The sequence below is a fragment of the Saccostrea cucullata genome, unplaced genomic scaffold (genome assembly GCF_032062105.1).
Source record: "Saccostrea cucullata isolate Sc308-1 unplaced genomic scaffold, CSIRO_AGI_Scuc_v1 ctg4677, whole genome shotgun sequence".
In the NCBI taxonomy this organism is placed as follows: domain Eukaryota; kingdom Metazoa; phylum Mollusca; class Bivalvia; order Ostreida; family Ostreidae; genus Saccostrea; species Saccostrea cuccullata.
In genome coordinates, this window is record NW_026931309.1 from 1 (window position 1) to 8,772 (window position 8,772).

An 8,772-nucleotide genomic window follows, 5' to 3' on the forward strand; every position below is an offset into this window, starting at 1 on the left:
CTGTTATCATTGTGCACTATTTTCATTTCCATACTAAGCTGCTCTAAAGGCTGTTCTTTTAATTACAACTTACACGAAGGATAAGCCAGAAATTTTAAATAGAAAAATCAAAATTGCGGAAAATAAAGGGGATAAAAAATGAAAATATAAACTTGAATTATCGTTTTTTGAAAGATGCAGTTTCATAACTGCAATGTTGTGTGCAAACAAATTCTCAAAACGTGCTTACGCACGTTACTCAATTTGTTTGCACACACCATTGCAGTTATGAGACTGCATCTTTCAAAAACTGATAATTCAATGCTTAAGTAGAAACACTGATACATGTACATTCACTATACTATTAATTTGCTAAAAATCAAAACAGTATACTAGTATAACAACTAACATAACATCGACAAAAACGATATGAAACATTAAACTCTTCGACAATTTCAACATTTCGAAAAGCCCGCGCTATTGAAAATAGTTCGCTTAATTACAATATGCATTCAGCAGCGTATACACTATGTGCACAAATTGTTATATCACGATTATCCGAATAAAGCAAATATCTAATTTTTCTTTCACTTTGATTCTCAAGTAAAAGTATTGATCATTAACTTTTCCAACGATTGGGATGTAAAAAATATTTATTTGAATATCGTTTCGCAGTGGGACTATTTTGTTTATCGGAAGCGTCTACTTTGACGCTGTTTGTTTTTTATTTTCTGTGCTATTTATAGTAAGACAGTCGATCATGATGCCTATAGCCAAGACTTTGCTTAAAGTCCGGCTAAAACTGATACTTGATTTAGTCTCTTTTCATGGAAAGACTGCAATCAGATTAATCAGTGTAGTGTACATGATTGTCAAATTATATTTAAATCAAACAATCAAACCAAGGCTGTAGAAGGAATTACGCTTTTGAATGTATTTCAACGAAATTTCTATACTTTGTAACATTGGGAACTAGGTTCATCAAAATCAAGAATGCATAATATGTATATTTGCGTTGTCTACTCGTTTGCCAAGGTATATTGAAATCAGAACCAAAACTGCAGGAGGAGTAGAGTTTTGAATGTACATGTATTTCAAAGAAATTTTAATTTTTAGTCACCAAGGCAACTAGGTTCATCAATATCAAACATAGGTAATCAAAGACTACGAAGTTCACCGCGTCAAATGTTATATTTTAGTAAGGAAAATATTACATCATGTTTTTTTCTAGAGAGTGCATTTCAAATTCAATATCCATGGAAATAGGGTATGTCACTAGTGAAAGAACTATATGCGGTATATTGCCTATATTTGCCCCCACAAAAGTCAAATTTTGAAAACTTCCTGAAATGCGCTGAATTCAATAAATTGTATGAGAAATATAAATTAACAGAAAATATTATAGTGTCAAAGCAGTGTATTCACAATTTTTGTTTTTATGACGTCACAAACTAGTCCGATTTTATATCCTTTTTCAGAAAGAGGACAAAATAGACAAAATTTCAACAATTTTAGCTTTCAAATTTATAGAGCGCAAGTTTGTTCAGAAACAATATTGACATATTTCATTGATATTTTCATTCTACACATTAAATCAAAATATTGATCCTGAACACACATGCGCTCGGTGACTTTTACTCAAAATATCGACGAAATATGTACATTTTTCTGTAAAATTCATAAAAAACTGAAATTTACGTCATGTTTGTGACGTCATTACGTACATTTTGCGTCATTACTTATGAAAATATTCAGTGTTTTGAAGTCAGCATATATGCCGCTGTTTAAGAACTTAATTAAATATATCTCCATCAAAGTTTGATTTGGGGGACAAATATTGGTTATTACCGAATAAAGTTCTTTGTCATATCAAGGACTTATGTAGAAGTATATTTTGGATAAGTACTCATTCAAAATCAAGGAGAAAATAGGGGGTCATGTGCATCTTTCTAAGCTACGATACAATTAAGTTGACCTTTTGTGCTTAATTTTAACTCTTTTATTAATCACTTTAACTTTTACAATATTCTATATCCATACGGACTTTATAAATCTCCGTTGATTTGATACGCAAACTTGAGCATGCTTTACGTATAAACAATTTCTAAAAGAAGGTATATTATTGACAAACAAGTTGATTGTAACGCTTCGGAACGCCTGCCTTGTGTTTATGAACAAAAAGTCCGATGTAAAGTTTTTATAATTTTACTCAGTAATACATGAACAGCGAAAATAAATAACAGTGTTTGAAATTCACAAGTCTCAACCCTTGGACAAAAGGCAAAATCAGTACAACTACTGATATAACTGGGTAACTGGCACTATTTCTAGTAATTTATGATTTAAGTAGAAATTTCCCCGACCAAAATAAAACGTAAAGACTCTTTATAAATGACCTTATAATTAATTTACAAATAAATATTCCCGCTACTAGTTCAACTACTAGCACGCAGCAGAAATATTTCCTAACTCCTAAACTTGGCTAAAGAAGATAAAAATAACTAGGTCACAACTAGTAATTATGAAACTAGTACAATTACTAGTAATTATTAATTTAGCCTAACCTAACATTATACATATTATGTACTTCAGTCACGTAGATACTGAAATAGTACACACCTGAAACTGGATGTAAAACTGCAGACCCCTCGCTAGGACGCAAAGAAAATGAGAGAGCAAACGATATTCAGCATCTGGGTATTTATAGAATTAACAAAACCCGCAATAATTGATAACCAATCACATCTAATAATTCCATCCCGTAAATTATAATCAGCCAATCAAATATCATTATCGTCCCGTAATGAAATCTCACTCTCGTACATCGCATGTAAAATTATTAGGAATACGTAAATAAAGTAAACAAATTAATAAAACATAAAGTTACACTTTTAAAAGCTCATTTAGCACTGTTTAACATTTTATTTAAAAAGAATTTACAATCAAATCTTTCGACGCAATAACTCCAGTAAAAAAAGATCACCGTGATGCATCATGGGAAAATCCACATAAGTTAACAAAGTATGGCGGCGGCAGAAGTTTCAGTGAAACCTGTGTGCTCGAAGACGATAAAAACGTCGAACACACGACAAATAAGATAACTATAAGATAATCCTAAATTACAGCGCAACTTAATAATTACATATGTACAATTCAGCCAATAAAAAGCATGTAATTAAATAGCAAGACGATGTCTGACATTCAACACATCGAAACACAAGAAAAACGGCATCTTCGTTACATGTAAACAACTAATGATTGAGAAATAAATCTTGTGAAATACTGATGGATGAATTAAAAGTATGCATGAAAGTGCTCTTGAAAAAATACCAATTAAAGATAAAAATGAGATTCAAGAAAAATGGGAGAGGGATCGTTACATGATAAAACAAGAATATCAGCAGTCTCGTTTCAAATCATTTCCATGGTCGACACAATAATTTTGTCAGCAAATACGAGTCAATCATTGAGTCAAGTGCTGACCGACTTTTTTCATATTATTTGTTAGTCCATTTTTTAAACAGTGAATTGACGACGGATTTTTCCGTTATTTCCCGATCGTGACAAGGAGCACACGGCGGGTGTGATCGGTCGGCAGGGAATGATCCCTCCTATATGACACCTGATCCCACCTCTGAGTTTTGGAGTTCCGTATTTGCTCGGTTCTTATTTTGTATTGTTTCATGGACTTTTGATCTTGAATACTGTTCGTTATCTCCATATGTTTCACTTCATATTTCGGCAAAGTTTTTGAGGGAAGGTGTAAAATTTGTTTTAAACATATAATTTAAGACACACATTTAATATTCCTAGCATTTCATAACAGAAAATATTCTCTGAGTAAAAGTACGTTCGACTTAAGTTCCAAGAAATTAAATTGAATAAATGTGCCTAATTGCAGAATTTTCCGCTAAATATCCTTCTACCGTAAGCAATAGTCCTCATAAATTTTGCTTCTTTGTGATTTTTTGAGCAGTTTTTTTTAGCTCTACTGGTCAGAGACCAGAAGAGATTATACGATAGTAATGCGTCCGGCCTCCGTCCGTCTGTCTGTTTGTCTGTCAAATGCTACTCCTCCTACATATTTGGTCTGATTTCAATATAACTTGGCACACAAGTAGACTACACTTAGATACATAATTCTGTGTAACGGTTTTTGATTTCGATGAACGGTGTTGCTGTGGTTACTAAAAATAGAAATTTGTGAAATTCTTTCAAAATGCTACACCTCCTACAGTTTTGGTCTGATTTCAATATAACTTGGGAAATAGGTAGACTACACTAAGGTACATAAAATATATATATCAGTTTTTTTATTTCGATGAACGGTGTTGACGTGGTTCTAAAAATAGAAATTTCTGTTCTCTTCCTTTGCTTTAAGTACAAACCAGTAGAGCTTCAGTCTCGACAGAGACTTCTGGTTTCATTGAATGTTGAACAATTTACTTTGTTTAACTTAATTACTTTATAAAATTGAATTATAATAAAGAATTTTGAAGTAATAGGTTCTGCCTGAACTTTTCTAAAAAAAAAAAAAAGCTGACATACCAGTACCTTAAATGGGACTTATAATTACTTGGAAATGTGGTTATAATGTGGTTGTGATTATAATATAATATGGCATGCAAGTAGACTACACTAAGAACATAAAGACTTAATCAAGGTTCATTATTCTATTTATTGCTGTTGAAAATATCAATTCCCAACTGCTTAAGTACTTTTCTCTTCCTTTGCTATAAGTACAAACCAGTAGAGCTTCAGTCTCGACAGAGACTTCTGGTTTCATTGAATGTTGAACAATTTACTTTGTTTAACTTAATTACTTTATAAAATTGAATTATAATAAAGAATTTTGAAGTAATAGGTTCTGCCTGAACTTTTCTAAAAAAAAAAAAAAGCTGACATACCAGTACCTTAAATGGGACTTATAATTACTTGGAAATGGATTTTTTCCAAAACTGTAAATTACATGTATTTATATGTAAATATTTACATTCAGTATAATTTTCCTTATCAAATCCATTAGAAATTTACGACGTTCAAATTTCTATAACACACGCGGAACCTTGTCACCGCGCGTTAGAATACACAGTATAGGAACTACATGCATTTTTAATACTCTAGAAACACCAAAATGTAAAATGTTTTATTTCAATTTAATGAAAAACTACAACCCTGAAAAATTAATATAGAAATTTTCGTAATATGCGTTAAGAATTAATTTGTCACTTTTAAATCGCAATGTTTGCTTGCGAAATTAAACTGCAACGTCACTTAACGTCATCTGACGTCACAAACGGCTCTTACGTCTATTAACCACGTTAGATTTGAAGGGCGCTAAATTCACATTAAATGTTAATGAAATAAGCAATTATGAAGAAGGAAAATTAAAGAATGTAAATATAAGCATTGAATTCATATTTTTGGCTGTCTTCGGTCCTATAACACACCTGGCCGTGCCGACAAATTTATCATACCGCGCTAACGCGCGGTATTCAATTTGTCGGCACGGCCAGGTGTGTTATAGGACCGAAGACAGCCAGAAATATGAATTCAATGCTTAAATGAATATTGGTTCCAAATGTTGAGCATATCTAGAAAATGCCATCCTAAGATGCAAAATTAAAATTAACCATCACAGGCTATATATGTATAGAGCTACACCAGAAATAATACCCTGGTCACTCATGGGGAAAATGTAGGTAAGATCCTCCGGCTTCTGAAGCATTCTGGTAGTGTCCATTCGTAGATGCATCATCCATGCCAGTTTGGTCCAGGTAGGGCATTTAGTAACTTGGGAATGGACCAGCTACAAAAATTTAACCAGATCACTAATTTTGAAAATATAGGTCAGATCCAGAATACGAAGCAAGTCTGGTAATGTCCATATCTAGATGCATCATCCATGAAAGTTTGGTCAAGATAGGGCTTATAGTTACTGGGTAATGGAGCAGCTCCTTAAACTTTAATCTGTTCACTCATCTGGAAAATATATGTCAAATCCAGTATACGAAGTAAATAAGGTACTGTCCATTAGTTATACTGAAATCAGACCAAAATTGCAGGAGGAGAAGCATTCTGAAAAAAATTCAAATAAATTTCTATTTTTAGTAATCACGGTAACACCCTTAATTGAAATCAAAATCCGATATACAGAATTATGTATCTAATTGTAGTACTTTTGTGTGTCAAGTAACATTGAAATCAGACCAACAATGTAGGAGGAGTTACATTTTGAAAGGATTTCACAGAAATTTCTATTTTTAGTAACCACGGCAGAACCGTTGCACAGAATTTTGTATCATAGTGTATTCTACTTGTGTGCTACGTTATATTTAGATTAGACCAAAACTGTTAGTGGAGTAACATTTTGAAAAATCGTTTACAGACACACAGACAGACGACGGACACATTACTATCGCATAAGCTCTGTCTGGTCTCTGACCAGTAGAGCTTAAAATGAAGAAATTGTAAAAATCTCCTAAAATATGATCGTTCGAATACATTGAAACATCTAACCTGTTTCTACAATACAGTTAGGGTTAGGTTTACATGCTTCAAAATTCCCATCCTAAACAAAAATTTCTTCTGTCAAATTAATAGAAGGGTTTTTAATGTTTTCATTTTCATTGCTATTTTGAATACTTTCAACAATTCCATCAGTAAACATGATTTCTGCACTGGTTACTTTTTACTTTATTTTTTTTTATCAAAATTTTACTTATTTTTCAGAGCCATCAATGAAATCTGCTCCAAAAAACTTAACCTTAACCTGGGACGCCAACACCGAGGGTATTACATAAGCTTTCTTGAGGTGAGCTAAAAACTGATTTAAATGATTATGTATCTTAGTGTACTCTACTTTTGTGCCTGGTTATTTTGAAATCAGACCTAAACAGTACAAGTGGCAGTGTTTTGAAAAATTATTTCATACAAAAAACAGAAGTCTCTGTCGAGACTGCATGAAGCTCTACTGGTTTGTACTTATAGCAAAGGAAGAGAAAAGTACTTAAGCAGTTGGGAATTGAAATTTTACAACAGCAATAAATAGAATAATGATCCTTGATTATAAGTCTCTTTATGTTCTAAGTGAAGTCTACTTGCATGGAACATTATATTATAATCAGACTAAAACTGTATTTGGAGTAGCATTTTGAGAGTATTTAACAGAAATTTCTATTTTTAGTAACTAAGGCAATAATGTTCATCGAAGTCAAACATAGGTAATCAGAGATTACAGAGCTCACCTCAACGAATGTTGTCTTTAAGTAAGGCAAAGTCACACAATTAACCAACAAAAAGTGTACATTCCAAAAATGAAAATATTTAAGCAATTTTGATCTGATACTTTGAAATAGACCTACATAAACAATTTAAACTAGTTCTTCTTCATGAAAATGTAATCAAAATCCAGCATCTGAAGCAAATTTGAGAATTTTCATCTCTTGATGAAAACTTTAACCTGTTCACTCAACCGCAAAATGTAGGTCAGATTCAGCATCCGAAGCAAGCCCGGTAGTGTGCATCCTTAGATGTATCATCCATGCAAGTTTGGTCAACATAGGGCTTATAGTTACTTGGAAATGAAATCTGCACCAAATACTTTAACCTGTTCACTCAACCGCAAAATGTAGGTCAGATTCAGTATCCGAAGCAAGCCCGGTAGTATGCATCCTTAGATGTATCATCCATGCAAATTTGGTCAACATAGGTCTCATAGTTACTTGGAAATGAAACCTACACCAAAAACTTTAACCTGTTCACTCAACCGCAAAATGTAGGTCAGATTCAGCATCCGAAGCAAGCCCGGTAGTATGCATCCTTAGATGTATCATCCATGCAAGTTTGGTCAACATAGGGCTTATAGTTACTTGGAAATGAGACCTGCACCAAAAACTTTAACCTGTTCACTCAACCGCAAAATGTAGGTCAGATTCAGCATCCGAAGCAAGCCCGGTAGTATCCATACTTAGATGTATCATCCATGCAAGTTTGGTCAACATAGGGCTTATAGTTACTTGGAAATGAGACCTGCACCAAAAACTTAAACCTGTTCACTCAACCAGAAAATGTAGGTCAGATTCAGCATCCGAAGCAAGCCCGGTAGTATGCATTCTTAGATGTATCATCCATGCAAGTTTGGTCAACATAGGGCTTATAGTTACTTGGAAATGAAACCTGCACCAAAAACCTTAACCTGTTCACTCATCCGGAAAATGTAGGTCAGATTCAGCATCCGAAGCAAGCCCGGTAGTATCCATCCTTAGATGTATCATCCATGCAAGTTTGGTCAACATAGGGCTTATAGCTACTTGGAAATGAGACCTGCACCAAAAACTTTAACCTGTTCACTCAACCGCAAAATGTAGGTCAGATTCAGCATCCGAAGCAAGCCCGGTAGTATGCATCCTTAGATGTATTATCCATGCAAGTTTGGTCAACATAGGGCTTATAGTTACTTGGAAATGAAACCTGCACCAAAAACCTTAGCCTGTTCACTCAACCGGAAAATGTAGGTCAGATTCAGCATCCGAAGCAAGCCCGGTAGTATCCATCCTTAGATGTATCATCCATGCAAGTTTGGTCAACATAGGGCTTATAGTTACTTAGAAATGAAACCTGCACCAAAAACCTTAACCTGTTCACTCAACCGGAAAATGTAGGTCAGATTCAGCATCCGAAGCAAGCCCGGTAGTATCCATCCTCAGATGTATCATCCATGCAAGTTTGGTCAACATAGGGATTATAGTTACTTGGAAATGAAACCTACACCAAAAACTGCACCAAAAATGT